This window comes from Rhagoletis pomonella, unplaced genomic scaffold (assembly GCF_013731165.1).
Source record: "Rhagoletis pomonella isolate Grant_MI unplaced genomic scaffold, Rhpom_1.0 Rhpom_scaffold_00011, whole genome shotgun sequence".
In the NCBI taxonomy this organism is placed as follows: Eukaryota; Metazoa; Arthropoda; class Insecta; order Diptera; family Tephritidae; genus Rhagoletis; species Rhagoletis pomonella.
The window spans coordinates 19,839,589-19,854,553 of record NW_023458565.1 but is presented as its reverse complement, the minus strand read 5'-3'; the positions used below and the strand labels follow the sequence as shown (position 1 = coordinate 19,854,553).

The window sequence follows — 14,965 nt, the reverse complement described above, 5'->3', positions numbered from 1 at the left end:
AACAGAATTTAAATAAATAGTATATTTGCTATTAACACAACAAATAGAGTATCAACATTCGAAATAACAACAACAACAACAACAACAGTAATAACTAAAGGAGAAGCGGACAAGTGCTTTTGAAGTTAAAGACTTCCATGTAAGTATCTTTATATATTTATATATATTTATTTAAATGTTTATTAGTAAACCCGCACTCACACACACCCACACATTCGCTAAGTCACATCATGTCCATCCGCTTTAGTTAAACGCTAATATCGCATTATCTATGAACTTGTCAATATTAAGTTCTCTTTCTTGTTAGCCAAATATGTTTTACTCAGCTCGAGCTTGAAAAACATTGGCCCAAAGTTTGGACATTTTAAAGAATTTATTTTTATTTTTATTGCGAAATGTTTTACCTAAGTAGTTTATCTATTCTCTGATCTGCAATACAACACAAAGAAGAATGCGAACGAAGAATCCAAATATCTATGATGAATGGAGGTCTGGCGGAATGTTGAGTTAGGGCACCTTAAGGAGGATTGGGAAAACTTTAGGCAAGGGTCCGTCACTATCAGATATGTGCAGGAAAGCGCAACTAGCACTGGAGGCGAAATTTATTTCAAAATTTTCTTTTTGACGCAAAAATGCTCCTAGGGCGACCTTAAGATCTATTGTGCCCACTTCATGGATTTATAGTGTCCCAGTTGTCTTTTTCGTTTGTGCATCAGCGCAGGACATTCTTCTAATATGTGCTGTGCAGTCTCGTTATCCGTCCTGCAAAATCTGCATCGCTTATCGAAAGGTCGACTGTATGGAGGTAGAAAACAAAATAAATAAGCTGAATGGCACCATACTGGATGCTTTTAACTCTAGCGTTCTCGTGTCTAAGCCAAAGGAAGGTCTCAGCCTGCTTGGTGGTGGCGGAAGCTCTCAGTACTCAGGAAGGAGATGCGCAGACTCTTCAACCGAGCCAAGGGCACGGGGAACTCGGACGAGTATTCAGCCAGCCTAACAACATACAGTTAGGCGATTTGAAAAGCCAAACGTAGTGCGGCTGCTAGATTGTACAAAGCCTTGGCGAAGAACAGCACAGGAGCCAGGCTAACCATTAGGCTACCGGACGGCACTTATTTAGGCAACAAAAAGGAAAGAGCACTCGCCCTGCTATCCGCCCACTTCGCTGATGCCATTCCGCCAACCCGGGATGCGGTGTTCTACGCAGTCAGGCCATTCCCATCAGACTGGAAGTTGGCTAAATGCCTAATAATCCAGCGATCAGTAGGATGGGCGTTGGATTCTTTTGAACGGTACAAAGCCCCTGGGGTGGATAGCATCAGTCCCGTGCTGTTGAAGCAGGGCGAGTAGCTCCTACTTCCACACCTTGTCGACATTGTGAAGGACAGTCTAGCGCTGGCCCACATTCCCGAGGTGTGGCGAAGGGCGCGGGTTATCTTTATCCCGAAAATAGGTAAGAGGGATTACTCCCTAACTAAGTCATTCAGGCCAATAAGTCTCACCTCCTTTATGCTAAAGGAAATGGAGAAGGTCATCGACCACCAAATCAAGTCTAACACTCTGAAAGAGGTACCTCTGCATCCAGACCAGCATGCGTACAGAGTGGGCAGATCCACGGACACTGCTCTGTATGCGCTGCCACAGATATATAGAGTGTCCTGGAGTGTGGAGAAACAGTGCGTTGCGCCTTCCTTGATATAGAGGGGGCTTTCGACAACACATCTCATGTGGGCGTCGATTGGGAACTTGAGAAACGAAATGTGCAGCCAACCATCCGCAAATGCATAGCCAGGCTGCTACATACCAAGATTGCTGAAACTGAAGACGGTGGCAGCGTAGTACAACTTCGAACAACAAAAGGTTGCCCGCAGGGAGGGGTGCTATCTCCTCTCCTGTGGAGTTAAGTTGTGGATAGTGATGTCGAAATTAATAATCGATTAATCGTATAATTGATTAATCGAAAGCATTCGACTAATAATTGCAATTAATCGTGAGAAATTAACCGATTAATCGGTATTTTCGATTAAAATCGAAAATCAATAAAAATTCCGTATTAAAATTATAGCGCACAAGATTTTTTTTTGTTATTTATTAATCTTTAGCAAAAAACGTGTAAATATAAATGTATCAAACTTTGTGCAATATGTACTAAAAAAAATCAACAAAAAAATCTAGCTTTTTAATTAGATTTCTTAGAAAGATTTTCAGTATGCAGTTTTGTAGCCCATTACATTTTTGTATAAAAAATTCCAAGACTGAAGTATTCATATAAAAAAGAAGAAAATGCACTACACCGAATTCGGAAAATAAAATGAAAATATGTATTTGTATACCTGCGTTGTGATTTTTTAATAGCTACTTAGGTTAAGCTTATGTTGCGGTTTTTGGCAAAAATATCGTTTAACAAATTTGCAGAATACGACAATGTAAAAAAACATCCCAACTTGTTATGATTTATAACGGGTGATTTTTTTGAGGTTAGGATTTTCATGCATTAGTATTTGACAGATCGCGTGGGATTTCAGACATGGTGTCAAAGAGAAAGATGCTCAGTATGCTTTGAAATTTCATCATGAATAGACTTACTAACGAGCAACGCTTGCAAATCATTGAATTTTATTACCAAAATCAGTGTTCGGTTCGAAATGTGTTTCGCGCTTTACGTCCGATTTATGGTCTACATAATCGACCAAGTGAGCAAACAATTAATGCGATTGTGACCAAGTTTCGCACTCAGTTTACTTTATTGGACATTAAACCAACCACACGAATGCGTACAGTGCGTACAGAAGAGAATATTGCGTCTGTTTCTGAGAGTGTTGCTGAAGACCGTGAAATGTCGATTCGTCGCCGTTCGCAGCAATTGGGTTTGTGTTATTCGACCACATGGAAGATTTTACGCAAAGATCTTGGTGTAAAACCGTATAAAATACAGCTCGTGCAAGAACTGAAGCCGAACGATCTGCCACAACGTCGAATTTTCAGTGAATGGGCCCTAGAAAAGTTGGCAGAAAATCCGCTTTTTTATCGACAAATTTTGTTCAGCGATGAGGCTCATTTCTGGTTGAATGGCTTCGTAAATAAGCAAAATTGCCGCATTTGGAGTGAAGAGCAACCAGAAGCCGTTCAAGAACTGCCCATGCATCCCGAAAAATGCACTGTTTGGTGTGGTTTGTACGCTGGTGGAATCATTGGACCGTATTTTTTCAAAGATGCTGTTGGACGCAACGTTACGGTGAATGGCGATCGCTATCGTTCGATGCTAACAAACTTTTTGTTGCCAAAAATGGAAGAACTGAACTTGGTTGACATGTGGTTTCAACAAGATGGCGCTACATGCCACACAGCTCGCGATTCTATGGCCATTTTGAGGGAAAACTTCGGAGAACAATTCATCTCAAGAAATGGACCGGTAAGTTGGCCACCAAGATCATGCGATTTGACGCCTTTAGACTATTTTTTGTGGGGCTACGTCAAGTCTAAAGTCTACAGAAATAAGCCAGCAACTATTCCAGCTTTGGAAGACAACATTTCCGAAGAAATTCGGGCTATTCCGGCCGAAATGCTCGAAAAAGTTGCCCAAAATTGGACTTTCCGAATGGACCACCTAAGACGCAGCCGCGGTCAACATTTAAATGAAATTATCTTCAAAAAGTAAATGTCATGGACCAATCTAACGTTTCAAATAAAGAACCGATGAGATTTTGCAAATTTTATGCGTTTTTTTTAAAAAAAAAGTTATCAAGCTCTTAAAAAATCACCCGTTACATTATTGTGTGAGTAAAGTAGTAAATTTTTGATGGTTTCTTTTCGATTATTTTGAAAATTAATCGGTTAATCGCTCGATTAATCGAAAGGAAAATTTCGATACAATTAAATCGTTAACCGAATGAAAATAACCGATTATAATCGGTTATTCGATTAATCGTGCCATCACTAGTTGTGGACGAACTCCTGCAGAAACTCACTACCAATGGTGTCCGCTGCCAAGGATGCGCGGATGACATAGTGATTATTGCTAGGGGGAAGTTCGCGAGTACACTCTTCGACACAGTTCAAAGAGGTCTTAATCTGGCAAGGAGGTAGTGTGTTGAGGTGGGGCTTAATATTAACCCCTCCAAGGCAGCCATTATCCCATTTACCAGAAACAGAGCTCTAAAGGGGATGAGGAACCTAGCCTTGGATGGGGTCGCGGCCAATGTCGTCACAGAGGTTAAGTATCTGGGTGTTATCCTGGACTCAAAACTTCTGTAGGGGACTCATGTTGAGGCGGTCACTTCCAAGGCTACGAGAGCGCTGATGGTGTGCAAACATCTAGCGGGGAAGACCTGGGGGTGCACCCCAAGGATCCTAATATGGATTTTCACCATGATTGCACGACCAACAGTAACTTATGGGGCGGTGGCTTGGGTATCCAGGACTACTGTGGCAACCGCAAGACAGTCTCTTGCCCAGATTCAACGTCTGGCCCGTGTTTGCATCACGGGAGCTATGCGCACATGTCCGACGGCAGCGCTGGAAGTAGTCCCTGAACTGGAGCCACTACATATTATGATTGAACAGGTGGCAAAACGAACGCTCTTAAACTTTGCGAGAGAGGGTTTTGGAAAAGGTAAAGTGCTATCATCTAGGAACAGGGACAAGCTAGGCTTGCAGCTGATATTAGTGCAGTTCCCCAGGGATGATATGCACAGAGTAGTGGTCTTTGAAAGAAGCTTCAAAGTATCAATTTATATTTATGCGACTTGAAGCACGCCTATCTTGGAGGGACACATACAGGCGAGCACTCTACATTGGTACACGGACGGCCCTAAACCCCTTAGGGTATTGGAGCGGAAGTCTATGCGCAGAGATTAGAGATACTTTTACTAAGCTTATGGGCCTCACATCCTTCGCGGTCAAATCCTCTTTGGTCTCGGAGTGCATCGAGAAGCTTAATGCCCTTGCTGTGCACAACACCATCCATCTAATATGGGCATCAGGCTCAGCGGCCACTTGTTTAATCTGGGGATCTGGTCAAGCGACTTATGCCGCTTCTGTGAATCAGCCAAATAGACACCAGTGTACCTTCTTTTGGAGTGTGAGGCTATTTTACGAAGAAGGGAGATGTGCCTAGGACATATATGGCCAAGTGAAGAGCATATACATTCCCTGCCCCCGGGAGCCATCCTAAAATTCTCTTGCAGACTCTGGGTCTGGATTCAGTGTTGTGATCAGCTCGGGGCACAATAGACCTATCGCTCGCAGTGTTTACCCTACTCATCTATCTATCTATCTATCTATGCGAGAAAAATTCCAAGTTTAGTCAGGTGATAGTTCAGCCTGCAGTGTCCTGTTAGGATTCCTGTAACTATTCTTAAGTTAATCTTTGATAAGCTCATACATTCCTTAAAGCGTTTTAGGTTATATGTGCCTAAGAGTGCTTTGGACTGCTCTAGAACTGGAAGATTTTACCAGTAGCGATTTCTTTGGGCCTCCTCTTCCTCTAACTGGAGAAGTGCAGAGAGTGCACCTTTTCCTAAGCCACAGAAGGACTCTGCGTCGATGAAAGGAGTTTATGCACTTTTCTTCGCTAGTTTATCAGCAATCTCGTTTCATTTAATACCAGTATGTCCCGGAATCCAGAGAACCCAAACTCGATTGGTCAGCCCAAAAGTATACTGCTTGTCGAGGCACTCCATCACCAGTTTTGATGTTAAATGGCGAGATCTGAGGGCCCTGATAACCGCATGGCTGTCAATCGCAATGTTCTGATTCCGGTAATTTTGCTTGATATTTAAGTCCGCGCATCGTCCTAAGGCATATGTTTTAACGTGGAAAATGGACATATATTTTTCCATGGATTCCGAGTATCTTAACCTCGGCCCAACTACACCTACCCCGGTACCCTAATTGGTCAATTAGCCATCAGTGTACCAGGTAATCATGTATATGTCTAATTACTCAGATCAGTTTCCAACCTCTTTTTAAAGCTCGGATGCATGGTATCCCTCGAAATTTCAATTTTAGGGTACTTCTTCGTAAAAATATCCTTCTTCCCACGACTAATAAATCCTTCTTCCCGATATTGGTACCAGTCATCCTTAGTAAAGCTCTTTTCGCTTAAGTCTGTATGTAAGGAATGTTTCTCCTGTGTTTAGCGGTTAGGTCCTGATATGAATAGCACTTGGTATGCTAACCCAAACAAAACTAGTGTTGTGATCTTCATAAGAAGGAGAAGGTTGGATGGTTGAATTCCCATTACACTTACAGGAATAACAATTCAGATATCTTCCGAAGTTAGGTTTCTGGAAGTGAATGCCAAACATTTCATAACGTTTCAATGTCCACCAGTACCTTTGCTGTCGAGATTCTACATGGTTGAGTTTTCTGAGGCTGAATGCTGGCTTAATTCCAACACTCAACCCGGGCTCACACACTGTCAAATCCTTACTGATGGCTTCAATACTCGGACTGGGTCAGGATCTTGTATCAATATCGAAGATATTGGGGAATATGCCACGGTTTTCGAAACCAAGGTATTTGGAATACTGAAGGGCATAGACTAGGTGGTGGAAAATATATGGAGGTGCAGGAATTTACGCGATTGTAGTGACAAGCAAGCTGCACTCAAGGCGTTGGCAGACCTCTTACTACTTCCAGACTGGTTCGGCAAATGCAAATTTATGTTAGAAAATACAACTAACTTGTCTTATTCTGGGTGTCAGATCACTTGGGGGTACCTTTTAATGAGGAATCTGACCAATCGGCCAGAGAGTGTCAGAAACTGGTTGAATATTTCGCCCAGCAATGACTGGGAGGCTTCAAGCGAATTAAGGTGGGCGAAACTCGTATTGCCCTCATTCTCGAAGAGTCGTGCTGGCAGAAAATCCAAGTTTTGAAATGTCTTGAATTGTCCAAGGTAGAAATAGGTTATTAAAAGAGGTTTGTATGTAGTGTGAATTTGTATGTAAATTCATTATTTTCTTGAAAATAAAACGAATTTACATTGGGCTGAAAAACTTCCTCGTTCCCGAAAATTTATTTTTTTTTGGTTTCATTTAAGAAAAATCCGTTTAGCTACATACATATGTAGGTATATCTTTAAGAATACCATTTCATACCCGTAGCTATTATCAGGAATTTTCGTTGCTCACTCACCAAATCACTCAGTCGCCCCGTACGAACAAGACAGCCTCTTGTATTATTCATCGCTACAAGAAAATCAAAGTGAAAACAAACCAAACAAATTGGTACACGATAAACACAGGTACATAATTATCTATGTACATTAGGGTGGTCCAAAAATACATAGGAAAATCAACCTTTTTGATTTTTCCTGCTGCCACCCCCAGAACTGAAGAATATAAAAAATAAGCACGGATTTTTTTTATTTTGAAATCGGTTAATATTTACCCGTGCCTTCCGGGGGGCTTTTATGTTTAAGATATGCTATAAAATCGTTAAAAATAAATATTTTTTGATCGAATAAGACTATTCCCCTTCAAAATTCTTCAGAAAATAACTTTAAGATGCTTATATAACTTAAAAATTTTACTAAGTGTGTTTTAATAACCGATAATCCTATCTGTTATATACAAAAATTAGTTATTTAATGTTTTCATAACCACATCATCGTTTATTTGCTTTCTGCATTCTACTCGATTGTTGCTGTGGGTATGTAGTAAAAATTTTTGAAAAATAGGGTTGCCAGTTATTGTGAAATTAAAATTATTTAAAGGCTCAGTAAAGTAACTAAATTTCCTCACCAAAACTAAAAGCATTTGAAGAGATTTAAAACCATTTTTGTACGGGGTTGCCACCTTTCTAAAAAAATACAACAACGGTTATTAAAAATTTAAGCTTATTTAATACCACAATATGGGTATCAAATGGAAGGTCTATGCACTCGCGGCAAAGGTCTTCGAAAATACGTACTTTAATTCACATACATTTTTGGATGGGGTTGCCATTTATCAACAAAAAATTTTTTATAATCATGCTACATGTTTTATATATGAGTTTCAAACAAGAGGTGTTAAAGTAAAGCTTTAACCCCTAAATATTTTTGGATAGAGTTGGCACCTATCTAAAAAATTAAAATGAGTGCCATATATTGTCGCTACCATGACAAACTATCGAATGTGCAAAAATGCATATTGTATGATTTCACTTAACTTACATGATAACCTCATCTTAGTTAACAGATGCGTGGCAACCCTATTTACCAAACATGTTGGTCCTCCTTTCGTGTGTCACGCATATTGGGTATTAAATAAGCTTACATTTTTAATAATCATGTCATTGGGGTCGCCCGTTCAAAAATATTTTTAAATATAAAAGCTTTTAGTTCTGATGAAGAAACGTATTTCATTGACATTTAAATAATTTCACATTTTCAAATATCTGGCAACCCTATTTTTCAAAATTTCTTACCACAAACCGGCAGAAAACATCCAGTAAAATGCAAAAAAAGAACTAAACACATCCACTGAGCTGTTCGTGTGTGATGTGGTTATAAAAACATAAAATAACCAATTTTTTATTATAATAGATAGGATTATTGGTGATTAAAACACTCTTAGGCCCCTATTGCGAGTGTCGACTGGCAGTAGAATAGAAATTTGTCGATCGAGTCGATCATCTTTTATTTTGCTATTGTGTAACTTGATCGATAAAAATGTGTACTATTGTGAATGGTTGACGGAATTGTAAACAGCTGCTTGTTTGTTTACATTTGTTTCCTTAATGTTTCATTTACATCATTTTTAAAATAATTGCTTTTATTATAAAATTAGAAAAATGGACACAGTTGAAATATGGTTTAGTGATGAGGAAGATGATGTGGAAGCTAATAGATTAGTAGAGTTGGCTAAAGCAAGGAGGGAATTGCGAGATTCGTCGGATCCCTTGGAGTTGGAAGATGAAGTGTATGTACATATGTGAATTTTATGAATAGAAGCTGCGTTCCCGATGCTTCAAGGTTTTTAGGTTTTACAGGATTTGCAGGAAAAGCTGTTTTCCTCATTAATACATTTTATGGAAGTTTAAGAAATACGGTACCGTTTAGTTATTTGTACAATGATGTTGAGTATTTGTGTCCAAACGCGTGACCCGAGTTTTAAAACTTTAACATACAAGTGTAGTGAAAGAATTAAACTTTAATTTAACAAAGATTTCAAGTTTCCGAGCACTAGTTAATTAATAAATTATGCAGTTTTTTGTAAACTTTGATGTTGGTTCTGCGCAAAAACACTGTGGATGGCGTAGCCGGAATTATATGCACAAGAAATATTGTATATCTTTCACAAAAGAAGCGGAGCTTCCTCTCCTGCTCTTTACGGAAATTCCTTTGCCTATGTCCTCACTCTCCTGCATCAGCTCGACCAACCGCGCAAGTTGCCTTTTGTTGCTTACAATTTTTGATCTGTAATTCAGACACATATGTACATACATATGTATATTTCACAATTTTTTACAACTTCCAATTCAATTGACTTACTTTTTATCCATTATAGTACCACTTTCTTATGTAAATTTTATAAACGCAAACTCCAACGACTAAAAAACAGCAATAGAAGGATGAGCGATTAAAAAGTATTCACAGTCGCTAATTGAGCGACTAAGCGACACTCACAATACCATCGATAATCGATAATCGCTTAATAGTCGTTTATCTACTGCCAGTCGACACTCGCAATAGGGGTGTTAGTGAAAGGTTTGAGTTAAATAAACATCACAGTGTTATTTCTGGAAGACTTCTTAAGGGAAATAGTTTTATTCGATCATAAAATATTTATTTTTAACGAATTTATAGCAATTTTACGAAAAAATTTATTTTCACCATGTAAAATACTACATGCAAAACTTCAAAGCGCCGGCGGCACGGGTAAATATGAATCGACTTCAAAATAAAAAAAATATTTGTTACCTTATTTTTGCAATGCTTCAGATCTGTGGGCTGGCTGGAGCAAAAAAAATTTGGACCACCCTAATATACATGCATATACTTATGTACATACCTATGTGGTACATACGAATGCGTGTACTTATGTACATACATATGTATTTAAGTACCAAGAATTTATACTGCAGTAACGTTGTTGCTGTTATTGTTTTTATTTTATCAACAACAATTCTTGCGGCAGAACGATTATAGCCCTAACAAACATACACAAATACATACAGACTAATGTAAATACATAAATACATTCATACAAGTTTTTATTGTATATGCATACATACATATGTACAAGCTCCCTCTGCCCCCTAACCCTTTCATAATCTCTTCGGCACGATTGAGTACACGCAAAAGTTATGCGATTATTTTTACGCGAATCCATCCATCAAATACCACCAACCCTATCTAAATTTAGAAAACTCGCTAGTGGTAAAAACTAAAATTGGCTTCTCGACGCTTTATTTATCGCGCCCAGACTTTAGGTTTTAACTCCGCACACACACACACACATTAACAACAAAAGCAATAAAAACGACTCATCAACGTGCGCTGCATTTGTGCGCTGATGCTCGCTCTGCTCCCAGGCGTTGGGGAGCTTTGCTTTTGCTGATTTCCAACAAAATGTTGAATTTGTTTTCGCGCGCCATTTCATGTTTATTTAAATGAAATTACTTTGACACTGATAGTGTTGTTGTTGTGGTTGTTGCTGTATTGCTGCCACTGCCATTGGCCACTTATTATGGTGTTATTTGTTGTGTGTGTTATTGTTATTTGATATTTGTTATTTGACTGCACTCTTTTACACAACAACACAACAGCGGCAAATAAACTTTAATGGATTCAAAAAATGGCAAGAAAACCGATATTAAAAATTCAAATTTCTAAACGACAGTCGACTAAAACAATTGTGTATCAGGCCACGCAAGTGGTCAGAGGGCGTACATACATTTTACACACATACATATGTATGTTTCCACTATGTGTGTATATATGTACATTAGGGCGGGTCAAATTATTTTTTACTATGATCGTATAGCATGGGGGGAATCTACGTATAAGCAAATTTGCCCATGATACCATGGAGTCGGTCTAAAATCAATTTGAAGTTTAACTGCGAAAATTTTCACTGCTACGCCCTCTGGTGGAAGTTTTAAGAAGAAGAGAAATGGTTTCCTCATACCAAAAACCCCTTATAACACGTTTTTTATATAAAATTTAAGCACTTCTTTACAACACCACAGCAAAATTCTAAGACACCTATTTTCGTAATTTGGCAATCTCCAAACTGATTTTAGACCCATGGTTTCTTGGGCTAATTTGCTGCGAAATACACGTACAATCATGCTGTGCTATACGCGCATAGTCGAAAAAATCTCCCATACAAATTGACCCGCCCTAATGCACTTATATGTATGTATCTGCTGCCTTCACTCTGCCCGCTACGCACATTGAAATACAACTATGTAGTATAGTTAGTTTAAAATTCAGCCACAATCTCTTGTATTTTTGCTTATATGGTACAACATACTAACTATTTATAAACTCATTTGCCATCTTAAGTCGTTAAGTGACGTCAAACACAATATGCAGCAGCCGAATACATCAAATTAAATCGAGCTATGATTCCACATATGAGATAAGCTTCCATATCAAAATAATAATTTGTCATAAATCACAGCTTTCTAGTTTTTGCGGCTTCGACGAAAAAAAAGGTCTACTTTTATACACATTAATGGACTCGATTGATAATAACGTATTTTGGCAATAGCAGTCAATATTTTTCTTGTATTTGGAAATGGCACGATTAAGGTTTAGATTAAAACTGAGATTAAGATTAAAATTAACATTAAGATTAAGACTAAGAGCCAGATAAAGATTAAAATTAAGATTTACATTTAGACTAAGACTAAGATTAAGATTAGTATTATGATTAGGATTAAGATTATGAGTAAGGTTAACATTTAGAATAAGATTAAAATTACGGTTATGATTAAGGCACGGTTTCACATTAAGATTAGGATTAAGATTAAGATTGGGATTGGGATTAAGATGAAGATTAAGATTGAGATTAAATTTAAATTTAGATAACAAAGGACAAACCATTTTTGGTGTCGAGACATCGTATATTACCAAGTGTTAGTGATGTGTGGTTTCGAGAATTTAAAAAACCGGCTCAGTCGTGTTCGGTTTCAAGGAGAACCGGAAACTCGGACCGGTTCCACTTTCGAAAAAACTCCATATTACGTAAACAAGCCGAATTTCAAGTCTATGGCAAAGCAAATACAGCGAAATTGATGTAAGTCGACCAGTTCGCGTATATGATGGCTATATGATATAGTGCCTTGAACCAAACAAAACCCGATAGGTCAACTCAGAATTCTATACTACATATACAAATCGAATTTACGGGCTGATATCTTCATATTTAAACTTAATTTTAAACAATCAATTTTTTGCTTACATATATTGCAATTTGTGGAAACCGTTTTCGGTTCTTTTGGAATGGTTTTTCAGTTTTTTTGTACTTACTTTTCTTTTATTCTGAGATCATTTTCCGGTTCTTCCGGGACCATTTTTCGGGTCTTTTGGAATCGATTTTCGGTTCTTCCGAATACGTTTTCGATTCTTTGGAATGGTTTTTCAGTTCTTTTTACTTATTTTATCGATTATTCTGAGATCTGCGATTCTTCAACAAGCATTTTTCGGTTCTTATGGTATAGAGTTTCGGTTCTTAGGAAACGGTTTTACGGTTCTTTTGGAATCGAGTTTGGGTTCTTCCAGAACCGCATTCTCTGGTCCTTTAAAATCGAGTTTCAGTTCTTTCGAAACCGTTTTTGGATCTTTTGGAATCGATTTTTGGTTCTTTTAAGAATCGGGCCGGTCAGTTTTATAAAGGACCCGGATATTCGGTTCCGGTTCCTCGGTTCTGTGCATAACTTACTAGGTGTGCATTGAAAACACCAAAATATCTTATTTTCTTAGGTGTAGTTTTAAAATTACTGTCAGTTTCGTATATTGGGTTACAACTATACTTTCGTGTGCGAATTTCAAAGTCTTATCAGTAAGTTCCTGTTCCAAAATTTATTGCCATCCGTTACTTATGTACCATTCGAAGAATCTTTAGTAATGTTACAACTGACAGTGGTTTCGAAGGAATATCGTCTACAAAGTCAAAACCGTTCACGCAAGAATAATTAAATGATTTGATAAGGGATCTAGAATTATGTAAAATCATCCTGTCCAATTCCCAAAAAGTCTTGCATCCTATAGGGAAGAGCAAGGGTAGCAGTTTCACCAGGGCCTAAACCTTTGGAACAGTGGTGCCAAGGTCGAAGAGATCGTCACAAGATGACTGCCTGCGGTTGCAACGTGATTGTTTCTCTACACCCCCTTTTCTGCAGAAGCTACAATGTGTAAAACTACACGTAGGAATGAAAATAAATGCTTTTTCTGTTTATTTAATCAGTATAAGGTTCCAAGTTAAAAAAGAATTATAGCTCCTTGGCACCAAAATCACTATTGACCAGAGTAATTGTTCATTATTATACAGACAAATACTCATATAATATGGGAATCTAAATGGGTACATAATAAAAAAAAGTTTCGCTCCAGTTGCGAGTGGGATCCACACAACATTTTTTTTAATTTTTTTATTGATAAAAATATTGTGAAGTAAAAGCTTAGAATATGAAAAGAAATCTTTAAAGTTCAACACAACTTCGTATACTAAAGGTTCTCGTAGAAGATTCACTCCGATCTTTAGCCTCTTACTAGCAATGACAATCAGTGTTGCCACTCACCAATTTTTTTTTAGTAGCCAAAACTGCGGCAAATTTAACTGAAACGTAACAAATTTTTTTATATTTGCTAATATATTAATTTTTTCGGTTTAATTTGTTTATTTTTTTTTCAAAAATTCAGCCCATTTTTGGAATACATATATTGCTTTTCAAAATAAGACCACCACAACCAGAGGCCAAAAATAATTGTTATTTTTTTATGTTATAAAAGTCCGGGGCAAAATATTGTCGTAGAAGAAATTTAAAGAAAATGTTCCTTTGATCCTGGACAAGAATCCTGGATTTTTTTTATTCGAACTTTTTAGGAAAAAGTGCAATAATAACTGAAAAATTCGGATTTTAGTTTTTTTAGTTCAGTAATAACGGTTAAACTTGGCCAACTACTCTTCAAGGCCGAAATAAAAATCCTTTCCTAATAATAAAAAAAAACCGGATGGAACTGAAATAGCTTTCAAACATAAATATCTTAACGAAGGTTGCCAGCTATTTATGAGTTTTTTTTATAATTTAATACAAAAGAAATTGATATTCCTCAACCAAGGTTACCGATTATTTTATTTCAAATAATGACCGGGTCCTTGCCCCCAAAAAATTTACAAGTTCTGGCAATTTATTTTTATTATTTAATTTTAGTTACTCTGTTATCAAAATAAAGTTAATTCTGTGACAAAAACCATATAGGACCAAGTTTCAAAGTTTATACAAAAATTTTAATTAAAACCGATCTAAGCTTCATTAAAATTTCAAGCTTTTTAATCCGAGTTTCTAAAAAAAACAAGTGCAAGTTTGCAGTTGAAAATTTAGTCATTTTATAATTTGTGCATCACTGTAGCTTGTCATTTTAAATTTATTGAAGCTGATTTTTTTTTATGAAAGGTTGGTTGGTAGCAAGTGGTCGTTCCAACTTGACAGCATTTAGCTGAAGATTATAATTAAGAAATAAAAAATGATTTCGTTAGCCATACATACATACATCAACTAAGTCTACATATGTATATGTATATATGAACTGATAACTTATGAATATTTAGAGCAAACAACTGAAAATGTAGTATTATTATTTTTTTATTATATTTGAGATGGAATGAAGTTCACTGCCAAAAAAAAAAACGAATACAATCTTATCAGTGAAACAGTGCATTTCTAATAAGTCAATGCGTAAAACCTTGAAAAAGATGAGTGAAAAAAATAAATAAAAAACCGATTTCAATGACGAGCGACA

At 37.3% G+C, this 14,965-nt stretch overlaps 1 protein-coding gene across 1 annotated transcript in view; it reads left to right on the top strand.

Annotated features, from left to right (window-relative positions):
• The first annotated feature begins 6 nt into the window (after positions 1-6).
• LOC118746778 (neurogenic protein mastermind) overlaps positions 7-14,965 on the top strand; it is a 28,017-nt gene continuing 13,058 nt past the window's right edge. The window contains exon 1 of the mRNA XM_036480690.1: positions 7-139. The gene's annotated coding sequence lies outside the window, so the exon portion shown is untranslated. The remainder of the gene's footprint in view (positions 140-14,965) is intronic.